We start from the raw sequence: 18286 nt of genomic DNA, 5'->3' as shown, positions 1-18286 counted from the left end.
ACCTTTTGGAAACGTTATTACAATAGTGAAATTTTAATAGAAAATGAATTATTAATGAATCAAATATTTTTATGTTTAGCTCAAATATGTCCTAATAGAAAATAGAAATGCATTCCTAAATATAGTTTAGATTCAGAAGATATAAAGCTTATACTACAGAGTATAAAAAAAGAGAGATATATTATTTTCTACTTTCAGCATTATAATGCTATACAAGTGAAGACACTGGTGCATAATATATGATATAACCATTAATGTGCAACTTATGACAGTACTACTAATAATATCAGAATGTAATTTCAGTGTTATGTTTCATAAGGAAGAATAAAAATCAGAGGAAACTATGATTAAGTTAAAATTAAGAAGTTCTTTTTTTCTTACTTTTTTTCGTAGAGACAGAGTCTCACTGTACCGCCCTCGGGTAGAGTGCCGTGGCATCACACGGCTCACAGCAACCTCTAACTCTTGGGCTTACGCGATTGATTCTCTTGCCTCAGCCTCCCGAGCAGCTGGGACTACAGAAAATTAAGAAGTTCTAATCGGGGGCGGCGCCTGTGGCTCAGTGAGTAGGGCGCCAGCCCCATATGCCGAGGGTGGCGGGTTCAAACCCAGCCCCGGCCAAACTGCAACCAAAAAATAGCCGGGCGTTGTGGCGGGCGCCTGTAGTCCCAGCTGCTCGGGAGGCTGAGGCAAGAGAATCGCGTAAGCCCAAAAGTTAAGAGGTTGCTGTGAGCCGTGTGACGCCACGGCACTCTACCCGAGGGCAGTACAGTGAGACTCTGTCTCTACAAAAAAAAAAAAAAAAAAAAAAAAAAAAAAAAAAAAAAAAAAAAAAAAAGAAGTTCTAATCGTAAACATTTGCCTGAAAGAGTGAACACAAATGTCTAGTGGAAACTTACTATCTTAAATTAATAAGAGGTCAAACAATCAAAAAAAAAAAAAAATCCGGCCTGTGGTTTAAAAAGAAATTTCAGAGGGAAGGCAAGGAAAAACGCCAATACGTTTTATGCAAAGATGTTAATTCTCATTAGTTATGTAGAAAACACATCTTATAGCTATTATACATCCATAAAAATTAAGACAAATGCTGAGCAATGCTATTTCACATGCACTAGAATACCACAATTTTGAAAGCAGCATAATACCAATAGTTGATGAGGTTCGGAAACAGAGGAGTCGTGAGTGTGAGTTGCTAGTGGTAGTGACTACGCGTTACAAGTTAATATAGGGCGCAAGTTGAGAACTGTGGTAAGGCCCCTCTGCAAAGGCACAGCCTGGATAAAAATAACGATAACCAGGCACTGGTCCCTGCTTTGGTTTCCTATAATTGCTACTCAAGAGTTATATAGCTAATGGTGAAAAAGACTCTTAGGTTTCTCCATAAGTGACATCAGCTTTTCCAAACCTAAAGGTAATTTCTCAGCTATTTTCCAGCCAGGCATTCCAGGGGAACAGCTGACCCATCCAAACAAGGGGCCCACACTGAGGTACTGACTCAACTGGTTTGTGACCTCACACCCCCAGAACTGACTCAGGAAAGAAGATAATTTCTATACCCCTATGGTTCTGCTCCAAACGCACCCACATGCCTAACTTTTTCCTATCACATTGCCTTTAAAAATCCTTTGTCACTGTGGCAGAAACTCACACCTATAACCCTAGCCCTCTTGGGACACTGCAGCAGGCGGATCTCTTGAGCTCAGGAGTTACAGACCAGCCTGAGCAAAAGCAAGACTCTGTCTCTACTAAAAATAGAAAAAAATTAGTAAGGCGTTATGATGGGCACCTGTAGTCTCAGCTACTTGTGAAGTTGAGGCAGGAGGATCATTTGAGCCTGAGAGTTTGAGGTTAGCTGTGAGCTAGGCTGATGCCCTGGCACTCTAGCCTGGACAACAGAGTGAGACTCTGTCTCCAAAATAAAATAGAATAATACATACATACATACTACAATAAAAACTTTCCCAAATTTTTGGGGAGATGGATTTGAGAGATCCCTCCCATCCCTTGCATGATGGTTGCAATATTAAACCATTTCTCTTCTGTAACACCTGCTATCTCCAGGCTTCCACTTCCTCTTCAGTGGGCGGTGAACTTGGATAGGAGGTAACAATAGTGTCATTTTTACTACCTTTTGGAAAACATTCCAACATTAACTATTTAGTGGTGATTTTGCATATAACCTAGGTGCCAGAAATTATATGTATTAGAAAAACATTGAATTGTCATACATTAAGAAATTATTTTGAAAGCACCTACATGGACTGAATATTTTGTGATCATTTTAAAACTTCTTTTTAATTTGCTTTTTAATTCCTTTCATACTGCCATTGACTCAAACTGATTTGGTTTAATGTACACTCTTTACAATGGCTATAATTGGACTTATGTGATTTAAATGTGTGTAAAGCTCATTACCTTACAAAGTGTGTGAATATTATGACAATAATACTCTAGACTTGACTATTTATTTATTTATTTTTGTTTTTTTCATTAGTATATTAGGTCTTTTATTTATTTATTCATTTTTATTAAGTCATTTGTACATAGATTATAAATACATTTATGCTATTATGTGATTCAATGTGTTGATTATTTGTACAAATTGAAGTATTTACATCATACTTATCACCTCATTTACCCAATTACAGCATTAAGGCATTTGTGTTCTACACCTGATAGATCCAACTTGTACTTGCAATGTGCTCCATAGGTGTGGTCACCCTACTAACCCTCCCTCTATCGCCCCACCCTCCCCCCTCTTCCACCCCCTCCCCTTCTCTTCTTCATCCTGAGCTATAGTTGTGTTTCATTTTTCATATGCCAGTGTGAGTGATTGTAAATTGGTTTCACAGTAGTACTGAGTACATCAGATTTTTTTTTTTTCCATTCCTGGGATACTTTACTAAGAAGAATATTTTCCAGCTCTATCCATGTAAACATAAAGAGGTAGAATCTCCATTTTTTTAATGCTGCATAACATTCCATGGTGTACATATACCACAATTCGTTAATCCATTCATGCGTCGATGGGCACTTGGGCTTCTTCCATGACTTGGCAATTATGAACTGAGCTGCAGTGAACAATCTGGTGCAAATATCTTTATTGCCAGATGATTTTTGGTCCTTTGGATATACACCTAGCAGAGGAATTGCAGGATCAAACAGCAGGTCTACATTTAGATCCCTGAGTGTTCTCCAAACTTCCTTCCAGAAGGAACGTACTACCTTGCATTCCCACCGGCAGTGCAGAAGTGTTCCCTTTTCTCCACATCCATGCCAACATCTGTTGTTTTGGGATTTTGTGATGTAGGCTACACTTACTGGAGTTAGATGGTATCTCAGAGTGGTTTTGGTTTGCATTTCTCTGATGATTAAAATGATGAGCATTTTTTCATGTATCTGTAGGCCATGTGCCTGTCTTCTTCAGAGAAGCTTCTATTTATGTCTCTTGCCCACAAGGAAATGGGATCATTTGTTTTCTTTTTAGTAATAAGTTTGAGTTCTCTGTGGATTCTGGTTATTAGACCTTTGTCGGAAATATAACTTGCAAAAATCCTCTCCCATTCTGAGGGCTATTTGCTTTACTTAGTATGTTCTTGGCAGTGCAGAAGCTTTTTAATTTGATCAGATCCCAGTAATGTGTTTTTGATGTTGCTTCAATTGCTTGGGGTGCCCTCCTCATAAAGTATTCTCCAAGGCCAATTTTTTTAAGCGTTTCCCCTGCACTCTCTAATAATTTTTATTGTTTCATGTCTAAAGTTTAAGTCCTTTAACCAGTGAGAGTCAATTTTTGTTAGAGGAGAAAGGTGTGGGTCCAGTTTCAGTCTTCTACAGGTCACCAGCCAATTCACCCAGCACCATTTGTTGAATAGGAAATCTTTCCCCCAATTTATATTTTTAATAAGCTTATCAAAAATCAAATGACGATAAGTGAATGAAAACAAATTGGGAGGAATCACGCTTCCAGACTTCAGACTACACTATAATCAATAGTGATCAAGACTATTTTTTTTTAATGGTCTATTAGAAAAATTGTTATCCCTGGTACGTGTTGCAGTACAAGTTAAGTTAGTTCCTCCATATGAGCCACTGGCCTGGCTGGTTAAGTTCTTCCACTGTAATATAAAGGCCTGGAAGATGTCTCAACAAGTAGGCTTAGGTTTCACAAGGGTGATGTTTCCTGTGAGGAAAGTTAATAATCCTTATCACCACCAGCTATGTGACTCCTGAGTAGCAATTATAGGAAAGCAAACAAGGGACAATGGCTGATTATTCTCTTTACTTTTAGCTAGGCCTGTGCGTTGGCAGAGTTTTAGGTCCTTGTGATAGTTCTCACCTTGCACTCCTTCACTGATTGGTAAAGGGAGGTTTCAAGGACTTTTACAAAATTTAGAAAGTAAAAAAGAACTTTCATTGTAAGCAGAATAAAAAGTTACAGGGAGCAATAAATATGTTCATTCATGCTTTCACCTGCTAAATGTTACGTCAGGAAAAAAACAAATGTTGCTAGCATGTGGCCAGTATGGAACAAATCAACTCTATACTTTCAGATAGGCTGAGTGCAGGTAGAGGTGAAGGGCAACCATAAGACAGAGAAGAGCAAAATAATGGCTGTAATAGATTCATAAGCCACGTGTGATAGGACTGTAGACTCAGTAACAAATTCCAACTGAGTTGAATAAAGTAGTTTCTAGGCAGGTGATAAAATCTGAGCTACTCTCTGGTGGCCATCGTGGAGCTTGCATTGCTGGAGACTTAGGGCACATCAGACCTGGGGAAGAGTCATGAAGTGCCCAGCAGGTTTGGTAACTCTGTGTTATACTGGACCATGAAAATATTCGCAATACTAGATGAAAGTGGATTGTTGGGTGGAACCAAATTAAGAAAGGTCTTTTTCTGCATGAATGAAAAAAGACAATCGGGAAAGACATACAAGCTGTATTTTTGGAAAGGGAAAAATCATTTTCTAAGTACATGTATTCATTACCTAGTGATTATACTAGAAATACCACAAGAAGCATTTTTTTCCTGGATTTTATTTTTGACATATAGTGGACATTTGAGTACTATTATTATTACCAGGGTAGATTAAGCTGAATCTAATTGTTAACATTTTGCAAAGTAAGTTGTCTTATTTAATTACCTCATTTCTACTTGTAATCTCAAGGAAGAATATATGTTGTGAAGCTCATTACGCCATGCTGCTGGAATTCAATGCTAGCATTCAATGTGAAGTTGAATTATCTTCTTTTATCCATCTTTTGAGGGTATAATGGAATTTCACTCCTCGGCCTTTCAGAGTGCTAGGATTATAAGCTTGAGCCACAGCTCCTGGCCAATTATTAGCTTTAAAATTTTCTTAGATGTATTAAGCAATGGAAAAAAAATTCAAATAGATAAAAATGATAGCATAATATTCTTGAAATGGGACTATTCCCAAATGGGTAAAAATTAGGTGTTTTATATTTATATGTAATGTTAAAATATATTGTTTTAAATATATTTAAGAGGTATAACAATTAACTATTTGACTCTTTCCCATTATCGGTATTCTGTTACTCTTCAAAGAAGCTAAATTCCATTTGTGAATTGAATTTTCACACAAATATTTCATCTTTACATTGGAAAAAATGCTTCAAGAACATGAAATTTATAGTTTTAGTCAAATATGATAGTTTTCTTTTACTGCCGTGCATTGTGGTGTAAGTGCAGGAAAGACATGTTTCCAGGAAATGGTAGCAAATATCTCTATATTGTATGTGTGTATAAATAAAAATATATGATTTATTAATTCTATATGGGAAAGTTTTTGTTGTATCATATTCTTAAAGGCATGACTGACCACATTTTATTTTTAAAGGTTAGTGGGCGTGGAGTCACTGCGCCCTCCGGAGGCTTCAGCAGGAAATGCGCTCCTGCTTCAGTGCAGACACTGTTCCCACAGCCACGGTCAGCTACACCCACCGCTGCTAGTTGGCCTAGTTTTCTTACTGTCCCTTGTCACTTCTCTGCTGAGCATCTTTGACCCCGTTCTCTTTTCTTCTGCACCAGTAACTGCAGCTGCTGGAGGATCACAGCTATCTGTGGTTTATGCTGCCTTTTTTCAGTGTTGACAATGGGAAGAAGAGCAGTGGCATTGCTCCCTCTTATTAATTTAGAGACTCCATTGTATGGGGCTGAGGATGGAAAAGGATGAGAGAGGGGAAGGTAGGGCTAGAGGGGACCAGAGCATATGCTGTCTTATTCTGGCCTTTGATTCTCCTCTGTAATAATATGAAGTAATGATCTAACTCCTGGTAGGAGCAATAATGTTTCAAATGAAGAAGCCGGGAAGTGATAACGTAACGTGGGCAGGGACTCCAAATTCATAACCTCAAGTTTGTAGTAGTTAAGTAGGGCATCGCTGTTCCTTCACCTAGTCTTAAATATTGATATCACCTTTCAATGCTTTAGTTTTCCCTTGTTACCAAATGAGAAAAAAATGGTCTTTCTCAAACTCATTTACAGGAACTTAAAAGCATTAATGATAACTTCTCAACACAGAAACCTCTAGGCTCTTGAAAAAATTAGAAATTTAAGATCAGGTGCCATCTGACCAGGTTTTTTTCGTTTGTTTGTTCGTTTGAAGTTTTTGGCCGGGGCTGGGTTTGAACCCACCACCTCCAGCATATGGGGCTGGCACCCTACTCCTTTGAGCCATAGGTGCCGCCCTGACCAGGGTTTTAATGCATGAATGTAAGGTGCATTTTCATTACAAGGAAAAAGACTATGGTGACAGGACATCATTCTAGTTTTATTATCATATATTCCTTTAAATATATTAATTCTTAACTTTTAATATTCAAACTAATATTCAAACTTTTAATATTTCAACTAATTCTTAACTTTTAATATTCAAAACACCATGAGTCTACCTTACTTCATCTAGTTTTTCACAGATAATTAAATTATTCTAACTAGAGCAGTTCATCAAGAACTTTAGAACTCAGGCTAGTCAAATGGTAACTGTGAAGAGATGAGATTGAAATGTTGGGAGCAGGGGCCCTGGAGCTTATTATATCATCTTAGGCAGAAACTGCCATTCCCTCTCCAGTAACGTAAGCAAAGAAAAGAGGCTAATGTTTATCAGTAAGTTCTACTTTCAAAATTAAGTCACAGAGGGGATGGTTAATGGTACAAAATACCATTAGATAGGATGAATAAGCCCCAGAACTTGGTAGCACAATAAGGCAACCATAGTTAACAAATTATTGTATATTTTAAAATAACTAAAAGAATGGAATCCAAATACTCCCAACATAAAGAAATGATAAATGCTTGTGGTTATGGATACCCCAATTACACAGAGTATGCCTATATGAAAATACCACATGTGCCCTATAAAGATGTGCAACTATTCTGTATCCAGACAAATTATCAATTGAAAAAGAGGGAAAAAAATAAATCAGAAAGAAGGAAAACATATCCAAGTAATGAGAGTAGGAGAGACCTCAGGCTAAAGCTGAACTGGCTAAGCAGACTCATTCGTTTCAACAGCATTGACTCAATGAAAAAGTTGGCCATGCCTTCTAAAATCAATTCATCTAAATCAAGATCCCACGATTGATTTAATCTGCCACGATTAAACTGAAAGTCCTTATAAAAGAGATTATCGATTTGCAATTTTCTGATTAATATTCTTACTGCATGACACAGATTACCTAGTTCTCTACCAAGCTAGAAAAAGAACTAAGACGTGTTTAAAGTGCTTTGAAAAAGAAAACTTCAGTTCTAGGCCCAATTACTTATGATTATTTGTAGGAAATAGTCCTAAGTGTAGGAAAGGATGAAATTCAACAGATTGAGGAAGTCAGGTGTTACGTCCTTGCATCAGAGTGCCAATTCTGATGCTATTGTGTCTGAAAGCAAGTCGACAGGATGCAGACCTCTTTTTCATCAACATAGTGTGACCGGAAGTAGTTGTGAGAGAATACAAATTGAATTTACAGCAGAGCTTGGTACTGGCTTGCTAACGCAGGTAATAGTTAAGAAAGAATGCCTGACGGGACATTTTAAGTACCTCTTCCTCAATATTGTATACACACAAAAATTATACTATTTCTCATCACACCAAAATAATAAATAGAATATATGTTATTATTGCAACTTGCTTTATATATGAGTCACAATATAAAGTTATATTTGAAGATATATTTCTCTGTATGTTTAGCAAAATAAGTTTTTGTTTTTAAAATATATACGTGCACATATGTTTTATGTACACATTTGTGTGTATATATAAATATATATATACAAGTGTGTATGCCTAGCACTGTTCTAAGAACTTGAAAATTTTTAACTCATTCAGTGCTCATAAAGTTCTCACATTATCTATTATGGTTCATGCAGTCAATTTTCTTAAGACATCGTGCTTGGAAGAAGTTCATCTCTTTTACTTTATAATTAGCTTATTTTATGAAGGATCATGTCATTCTCTACATAAACAGCTTTCAGATAGTAAGATGCCAATCTTTTTTTCTCTTTACCTTATTTCTACTAAGAATTTCAGAAGCAATGTTTACATCCCACTTCGGTGATTATTCTGTGTAGGTTCCTGATGCTTTTATAATCCCCTGCCTCTCATATTTTAAAAAATAAGCCAATTTTATTGAATTACAAGGTACGTATTTATCCAGAATGATTAAATATCAAGATATTTAATGATTTGAGGTTTTAAATTATAATTTGTAATTTCCCTCACAAAATATCTGGCATTCTTGATTTACCTTAATGAAATAGGCCTTCAAAGACTGGATTCTTTTCTTTTACCTTATAGTTAAATATTATTTTATTTATATGTTAACATTACACATAAAATATATTAAATTTATATTTAAATAAATACTAAGGAGTGAAAAGATCAGAATATGTGCATAGTAATAAAATTTGTTAGAAATAGTGTTCTATTATAAAAATTGTCCAGTACATTGGATCAGCTTTAAAGAAAGCTTTAAAGATTTACCATCTTTATTTTTTTGCACATGTTATCAGTTAACATTCAAGTACTTTTCTATTTCTCTAATGATTTTGTTTTCTTGAATAATAATGAGAGTTCTCAGATAGATTTAACTGAGAAAATTTTTTTTGCAACATTTTGTTTTGGATACATTTCTCCTTAATTTTATGTGTATGATCATCCTGAATTCTGCATAACATGCACATAACTACATACAAGGTCAGACAATTAATTATGCAAACTTATCCTAGAAAAAGTGCTGCATATCCCATTGTTGAATATCACTACAGTCACCTTCAAAGTCCTCCCCTTGTCCACCCTTCCAAGCACTTTTTCTAGGACGAGTTTCTGAACTTAACTGTCTGACCTCATAGTTAACATCTATTGAGCAACTGATTGAGTGCAAGATGTGTAAAATATATTTTATTTTTCAATTTTCTTATTATCTCTGAGGCATATTTCTTAAACAAAAGAAGAAGTCACTTTGCTTGCCACCTACTTAGAATGATAGAGTATTTGAGGAAGTTAGAGAGCAATGCTTCACCTCTATTTATCTTTCGTTAATTACCCACAATTGTCTACTAATAGCATTGTCTATTATTTTTATGTAAAGATCACAATTGTTCGTGTGAGACATTATCAAAACGATGTCACTTTCTGACAGTAGTGGCCTTAGAATTTCTATATAAAGAAAAGCTTAGGTGTTGGCAATCTGTCTAGGAGGATTTAGGTAGAAAACTTTTCTTAAAGTTATATTTTCTTAGCAGCAGTTTCTTATACTAAGACTGTGTGGTGTCCAGAATTAACTAAGGACCATCATCTTCTGCTATATATACCCTTGTAATCAATTTCCATTTTGAAACGAGGAAAGCGTCTATCATATATAAGGTAGGCTGGAGGTGAAGGTGAAAGACTTCAGAAGCTGGCTCAGGAAGGGCTTTACTGCCTCTGCCTTGCTTTTTTGGATCACCCCTTCTAGGGGAAGCCCATTGCTGCAACTTGAGGACAGTTAAGCAGCTTTAGGAGAGGCCCTTCAGTAAAGAACTGAGGCCTCCTGCTAACAACCAGCACCAAATTACCCAGACATACATGTGAGCCAAGTCAATCTCCCGGCCCAAGCCAACATTTGGATGACTGTAGCCTCCTGAGGTACCCCAAGCCAGATTCTTCCCAGCCCAATGACTCCTCCAAAGTCCAGAAATGTTTATTGTTGTTGTAGGCCACTAAGTTTGAGCCACCAATTTGTGACACATCATGATCTAAGTACCACATATTTGGTTTGGTTTGACATTGGAGTGGAAAGGTGGATGTAGTTTTGTTTATTTTTTATTTTTTGACATAGCATTTCTTGTCCAGATTTCAATCAGATTTATTTGCTGGCTATGTGTAGAATTATAGTATTTGGATAAAAGATTATTTTAAAACTGGTGTGACCTTTAAATTGGCAAGCTAAAGCAGTCAGGGATGGATCCAATCAGAATCCGGAAGCCTGCATTACAGAGACAGCTTCTGCTGCTTCTTGCCTCTCTCCTGGGTTGCCTCAACTGTGTTTTCCTTTCCTACCTTTTGAGTCTTGCTCTGTGTTACCAGAAATTGTCATAGTCCTAACTATAACGCATGGCGTCTCATGCTATGCATTTTTACCATTCTTGTTCTCTCTGCTATTCATTTTTTAATATGTTTTCTTATCCAATTATCCTAAAAAAGTTTGATTATTCCATCTTTTCACTTCTTAGAATTAAGACCATAGTTTCCCGGCTAGTTTCTGTACTATATTCCCTAATGTAAGCTGAGCACGATGGGCTATCCAGCCAATGTCACACACTGGGTTGGGATTTGATACAGTCACAGGAGAGATTCACCTTTATTTCGTGTTAAAAGAGTGACAGGTTTATTAGAAAGTGGGCTTGAATTTGGCATATGGCAGGCAACGTACTTGCCATATCTACGTAGTTTCTAGCTTAAAAAATAGTATGGTGTAAATGTCTCATTTGATTTTTCATATGTTCGTTCAAAGCCATTTCAATTGCTACAACATTAGCCATGCATTCTTTCAGATACATTAAATTTTATCTGTATTTTCTTTTAAGGTTGCTTTTTTTTCATTTGCCTGATGAAGTCAATTCTTTAAATGCAAAAGGAAAGCGCCCAATAATACAACTAGTCTAAATGTTATCCTTACCTAAATAAAGTTTATCACAAATGAGTTTAAGTGGCGAACACCTTAAACTTTTAGACAAGGGGAAGGATAAGGAAAAAGATTTTCAGTGAAAAGCCAGGCAGTTTATACATCAGTAGCCCAGGAAAACATCTGCTCAGTGCATGAGTTATATAGTTAACTATCTTATTGCTGTTGCTTATATGATACTATTCCACTTTCCAAATTAATTTACTCATAGGGATAGTAAATTTAACATGAGATCCATCACTTTGAGTATAATTCTAAGTTTCTAATATATAAAATAAGGTAAGTTATTAAATGGCATTAATAAAAGACTCAGTTACTATTTTCAGCATCTATTTCATTGAATCACATTTTCATTATAAAATGTATTTTATTGTCAGAAAGAATTTTACATTTCCATTAGATAGTGAATAAATATTGAACTCTAGGGTCTATAACTTTATGATTTTTATTCATTTATGAATAAAAGATGTCAAAATAGATATTTTTATCATTTATTGAGGAGTAAGTTAGGTGTTTCACAAGATTTTCTGTGTGTGAAGAAAAAAGCTATTTAATTCAAAGTTTTGGTTCTAGGCAGGATGCCTACAGATTAAAAATCTAAGCTGGGTTGCAAAGGATTACTAGGATGATTACTAGGTGGAGAATTCTGGAAAGGACACTCCATTCAGATTTAACACATAAGCAAAAATAAGGAGATTCAGAAAGAATTAAAGTTTGGAAAATGAATTTCAGATGACACAAGGCACATTATGGAAGCCCATATCTGCTACACTAAGGACTTTGAGAATAAATATATATAGCAAATGAGTGGTGCAATCAAGCATGCATTTATTATTGGTAACTATTTATGTTGTATGATGTATAAATTAATATGAAATAAATCCATTCTAATATATAAGTAGCTTTTTATGAGGTACAATATGAAAATTATAACACCCTAGGACCAAATAGAAATTATGAATTAATCACAGGAGTAGAAAATAAAATCTTTCCCTAAATATTTATAAACATATTAAATATCACTAATAATGAAACTAATTTGTGTATATTACATATATGTTCATATTTAGTAAGCTTATGCACATAAACAGTAATAGTTATCCTTGAATGTGGAGAGATGAATAATTTCACAGACTGCCAGTGGTGCTGGTAACAACTTTTATATGTCAATCTGACAACATTTTTTAAAAGTTATAAAGATTCCCATACCAGTTACAGGAATGTATATTAATGTAAATAACTATGTAGAAAAATAGACATCATAGTAAACATACACACATGTATACACATACATACATAATACACATGCATTTATGTAAGTGGTAAAAGTCACCAATATTTTTTAGCTCCTTGTACTTACACTAGCCTGTGATCTAGGTACTACATTGGAATAGATAATTTAAAAACAGTATTTTTTATTTTTGATTAATATGCAAGTGCATATGATTAGGTTACATTGTTTGCACTTGTAAGGTCAAGTCCGGGTTGCAGTTGAGTCCTTCACCCAGGAAGTGTGTTATATACCCCTGTATTGTACCTTTTAGGTGAGAACTTATCAAACTTCCTTCCTGCTTCTCCCCCTTCTGGATTTAACTGTGTTTTTCTTTCGTGTATGTGTATAATTGTTGATTTACTAGCTTCAACATAGTATCGAGTATGTGTGATGCTTGCTTTTCCATTCTTGAGATACTTTATTTAGGAGAATGTTTTCCAAATCATCCAGGTAAAAACAAAAGATGTAAAGTCTGCATCTTTTTATTCCTGAATTGTATTCCATGATGTACATATACCAGTCTAGGCATCCATCCATGTGTCAATTCACACTTGGGTTGTTTCTACATTGTTGTGATTGTAAATTGAGCTACTATAAATATTTCTGTGCAAATGTCCTTATGATGAAATGATTTTTTTCTTCTGAGCAGATATGGAAGGTCTACTTTTAGCTTTTGGAGAATTCTCCATACTTCTTTCCAAAGGGCTGCATTAGTTTGCAATCCCACCAACAGGTCATAAGTGTTCCCCTCTCTGTGTACCTATGCCAGCACCTGTTGCTTTGAGATCTTGTAATGTGGGCTATTCTCACTGGGATTTGGTGATATCTCAAAGTGTTCTATTTCTCTGATGATCAGTGATAATGAGCATTTTCTATGCATGTGTTAGCCATTCATCTGTCCTCTTGAGAAAAGATTCAGTTTATGTCTCTTGCCCAATGATAAATGGGGTTGTTTTCACTTTTCTTGTTGATTTGCTTGAGTTCTTTGTAGATACTGGTTATCAGCCCTTTGTCAGACACCAATACACCAATATTCTTTTCCCATTCTGAGGTTGTCTATTTGATTTGTTGATTGCATTTTTAACTATGCAGAAAAGTTTAAGTCTGATCAGGTCTCATTTATTTATTTTTGATGTTGCTACAATTGCCAATGTTGTCTTCTTCATAAAATCTTTCCCCAGGTCAACATCTTTAAGAATTTTCTCACACTTTCTTCTAGAATTTTTATCATTTGTGTCTTAGATTTAAATCTTTTATCCACCATAAAATAATTTTTCTAAGTGGTGAGATAGTTGAGTCCAGTTTTAGTCTTTTACATGTGGCTAGCCAGTTCTCCCAGTACCATTTATTGAATAGGATTCTTTTCCTCAGTGTATGCTTTTGTTTGGCTTATTGAAGATCAGATGTTTAAATGAGACTAGTTTCACCTCAGGTTCTCAATTCTACTCCATAGATCTATTTCTCTATTTTATGTCAATATCATGCTGTTTTCATTACCTTAGACTTGTAGTATAATCTGAAGTCTGACAACATGATGCCTCCAGGTTTGTTTTTATTTTATAGAATTGCATTGGTTATTCAGGTTTTGTCTTTTTTCTGGTTCCCTAAGAAATGAAGAACTATTTTCTCAAGTTCTTTAACTATAGTGTTGATAGTTTCGTGGGAATTGCATTGAATCTGTAGATCACTTTGGGTATGATAGACATTTTAACAATGTCAGTTCTTTCTGGCCTTAAGCACAGTTATGTTGTTCCATTTGTTAATGGCTTGTGATAGTTCTTTTCTCAAAGTTTCATAGTTCTCTGTAGAGATCCTTCACATTCTTTGTTAAGTATATTCCAAGGTATTTCATCTTCTCTGAGTTTGCTATGAAGGGTATAGTGTCTTTGTTTGATTCTCAGCTTGACTTGTCTTGGCATATGTGGAGGCTAATGATTTGTGAACATTTATTTTGTATACCCAAACACTACTTACTGTGTTATTTGATCACTTCAGGAGCTTGTGTTTCAGTCCCTGGAGTTTTCTAAGTATAAGATTATATCATCAGCAAAGAGCGAAAGTTTGACCTCCTCTTTTCCCATGGGCATACCCTTTTTTTTTTTTTTTTTTTTGTTGAGACAGAGTCTCACCTTATGGCCCTCGGTAGAGTACTGTGGCCTCACACAGCTCACAGCAACCTCCAACTCCTGGGCTCAAGAGATTCTCTTGCCTCAGCCTCCCAAGTAGCTGGGACCACAGGCGCCCACAAGCATACCCTTGATATCCTTCTTTTGCCTGATCACATTGGCCAGGACTTCCAGCACTATGTTAAACAGTCATGACAATAGTGGGCATCCTTGTCTGGTTCCTGTTTTAAATGTTGCAGTTTTTCTCCATTTACTATGATATTGTGTTTATCAGTTTGTTATAGATAGCTTCTATTAGTTTAAGAATCTATGCCTATTTTCGTAAGTGTTCTTATCAGAAAAGGATGCTGTATTTTGTCAAGTGCTTTTTCTACATTTATTAAGAGAATCATATGGTCTTTGTTTTTTGCTTTTGTTTATGTGGTGAACAATGTTTATGTATTTGCATACGTTGAACCACCCTTGCATCCATAGGATAAAGCCAAACAGCAGAAATCCCTGTGATGGAACGGTGATTAAACTTATGATTTAAAGATTAGATTAGAAATGTTACAACAAATGAATAAGCAGAATGCAAAATTATATTAATGAATTATGTGTTCATATATTCTATTATAATCATCTCCATATATGTAGGAAGTTATATGAAAATCAGAAAAATAATGAAAATATATATATGAAAAATAATAATTTGTTGTTATACTAAGATAATTACATTCCAAATATTTTTTAAATTTAATGCACATTATAACTTTTTACAATAAAATAAAATATGTCCTAAAAAGACATCAGTACATGCACTTTCTAAATTCATCAATTACAGAACAAATTTTATCTAAATTTATTCATTCTCTTGATCTAAGACTAACTTAACTTTCCATCTAGTGTATGTTTAGGGAATTTTATACTTGGTTTTCTATAATTTCTACTATCAATATATTAATATGCATAATCCTATGTTTTATCTTATGATTTTTACATAAGAAGAATGTGGAAATGTGAATATTTACCTTATATCTTGCAACTTAACTGAATTTTCTAATTTTATTTCTACTTTTACTTTTATCTTTTGTGATTCATTTTTATCTTCAAATTTTGATTATCTTTTAATTTATATTGTTTATACAATTTATATTTATTTCTTGATTTGATTAATTGATTAATTCCTCACAAATTAATTTCAAATAATAATCACAATCCATTATTTTAAGTCTCCACTTATTATTATATTTTAAAATTTTTTTAATGATTTAAAAATGCTGTTATTTGTATACATTTGATCATTAGTAAGATTATCCTTTAATTCCTTTTCTTCCACTCTTATCAGGTATGTGTATCACTTTTGTTGACATTACAAAATGAACAGTAATGTTTTTATCTGGAATTATATTATAACACTATTGATTACAATTGAAATTATATGATTCTTAAAAATTAATAAATATTCATGACAAGTACTTTAAAAGGATCTCAGAAAGAAATAATTTTTTACAATATTTCTATCAATATGAGTAATATTTACTCAGTTTTTAAAAGTCTTGTTTAGAAATTTGTATTCCCTTGATATTTTATGATATTTAGATTTTACAATTACATTAACTTAAAACCATTATAGCTATAGTCATTTTTCTCCCTCCCTCTCCCCCATCCTTCTCTCCTCCATTCTTCCTTCTCTCTCTTCTTTGATGCTTTTTCCAGTAAACCATCAATTAAGTCTATGCATTATGCTTTGGCTAAAGCCCTTAGGGCCCATATAATAAATTCTCTTTTTCATTGTGTTTAAAATTATTTAAAAAAAAATAAATAAATAAAAATAAAATTATTTTTTACTCAAATTTGACTATAACGTTTTTTCACTTTTGTGATTTTTCTTTCTTCTTTTCTTTTTCTTTCTTTCTTTCTTTCTTTCTTTCTTTCTTTTTTTTTTTTTTTTGAGACAGAGTCTTACATTGTTGCCCTTGGCAGAGTTTCATGGCCTCACAGCTCACAGCAACCTCCAAACACTGGGCTCAAACAATTCTCTTGCCTCAGCCTCCTGAGTAGCTGGGACTACAGGTGCCCACCACAATGCACAGCTATTTTTTAGAGACAGTGTCTTGCTCTAGCTTAGTGTGGTCTGAACCCGTGAGCTCAGGCAATCCACCCTCCTCAGCCTCCCAGAGTCCTAGGATTACAAACATGAGCTACTGCCCCTGACCTAGCCTTTACTTTTGTAATTTTAAGTTCAGTATGTGAGTCCTTGGACTTTACCTTGTATTGTATTATGGGTTCTTTTGTATTTGAGGGGTTTTCTTTGTAGATGATTGCCTACCCTAAAATGTCTCTGTCCATACTTGCAATGTCCTTAGTCCTTTAAAATAGGAGTGTTTTGACATCCAGCTATAATTTTGTGCATGCTTTTTTTTTTTATTTCTAGAAGTCTAATCCCTATAATTGCCGCTTAATTTACTCATCTTTCAGACTTCACTTTAATCATTATAATTAGGAAGGTTTCCCTTAGGTTCAGTGAATATGTCTAATCTACTCAATAAAAGCACTCATATTACTTCATTTCACTCTCTCCTAACACATTAAACTTGTAATTTTGAATTTTTTTCTGTCATCATTTAGAGACTTTTTGTTTACTCATCAAGAATATAGTCTGTGTTGTTAGAACAAAGATTGGGGTCTCTCTGTAGTGCTGAATACAATGCCTAACACTAGCTAGGCACTCAGTCAGTAACAATTAGGTGGACTAATGGCAATAGAAGGGAACATATACTTAGCTATCTTTTTCTATAAGACAGAGTAATAATGCTTTCTAAACATGACTCAACTTTCCTAAACCTGTAAAAGAAAATTAAATTTCTTTTGCATTGTATACAAAAACTTTGGCCTTAAGTATGAAATAAAGATCTTATCATGAATGGTCCTGCTTCATTCTCTATATGTTTTATTATCCCAACTTGCCAGATTACTTGAAATTATCTGAATGTGTATGTGTGTGTGTATTTTCTTGATAATCTCTGGAAGTGTTAAATTTTTGGTTGGCATGCCTTGAACATGATTTTGTAATGCATGTGGAATAACCTCTCTGGACCTCCTACACCTCACAGCTCTCCTGTCAGCTTGGGTGAGCTCACTTTGCCTACTGAGCATCACCCAGTGGAGCCTTCACTCCACATCTTCCCCACAGCAATGATCATTCTGGCTTGTTCATATTTGCTGACTCTTGTTTTGCCTCTCCTGTCTCACCTATCACATTGTTGTAATTATTTTGTTTCTATGGTTTTCTTTCCCCTCCTGTCTACAGCCTCTCCTTGATACTAAGTTTTGTCTTTCCATTTTATAATTTTAAAATATTTAACTGACAAATAAAGATTGTATATGTTCAAGGTATACAAGATGATGATTTGAAAATACTGTACTTATGCATTGTAAGATGGTTATCATGATCAAGTTAATTAACACATCTATCACCAGCCAAACCGTACATTACATCTCCATTACTTGTTTATCTTATAACTGAAAGTTTGTACTTTTTCATCCTTATTCAGAAGGCATTGTACACATGAGAATAACAGCAAAATATGTGCTGAAGGAACGTAAATAACAGCAAAATATGTGCTGAAGGAATGTATGCATCATGTATTTATATTTGAATGAATAGTGTTAAGGAATTAAAAACACTAAAAATAACCCACAAAAATGCCTACCTTTAACAA

At 34.6% G+C, this 18286-nt stretch overlaps 1 protein-coding gene across 4 annotated transcripts in view; it reads left to right on the top strand.

The window, feature by feature from the left end:
- Window positions 1–18286, top strand: part of FSTL5 (follistatin like 5) — a 778095-nt gene that overhangs the window by 635498 nt on the left and 124311 nt on the right. The gene's annotated exons all lie outside the window — the stretch shown is intronic.

Source organism: Nycticebus coucang, chromosome 1 (assembly GCF_027406575.1).
Source record: "Nycticebus coucang isolate mNycCou1 chromosome 1, mNycCou1.pri, whole genome shotgun sequence".
Taxonomy (NCBI): domain Eukaryota; kingdom Metazoa; phylum Chordata; class Mammalia; order Primates; family Lorisidae; genus Nycticebus; species Nycticebus coucang.
This window is presented reverse-complemented; position numbering and strand designations above follow the sequence as displayed.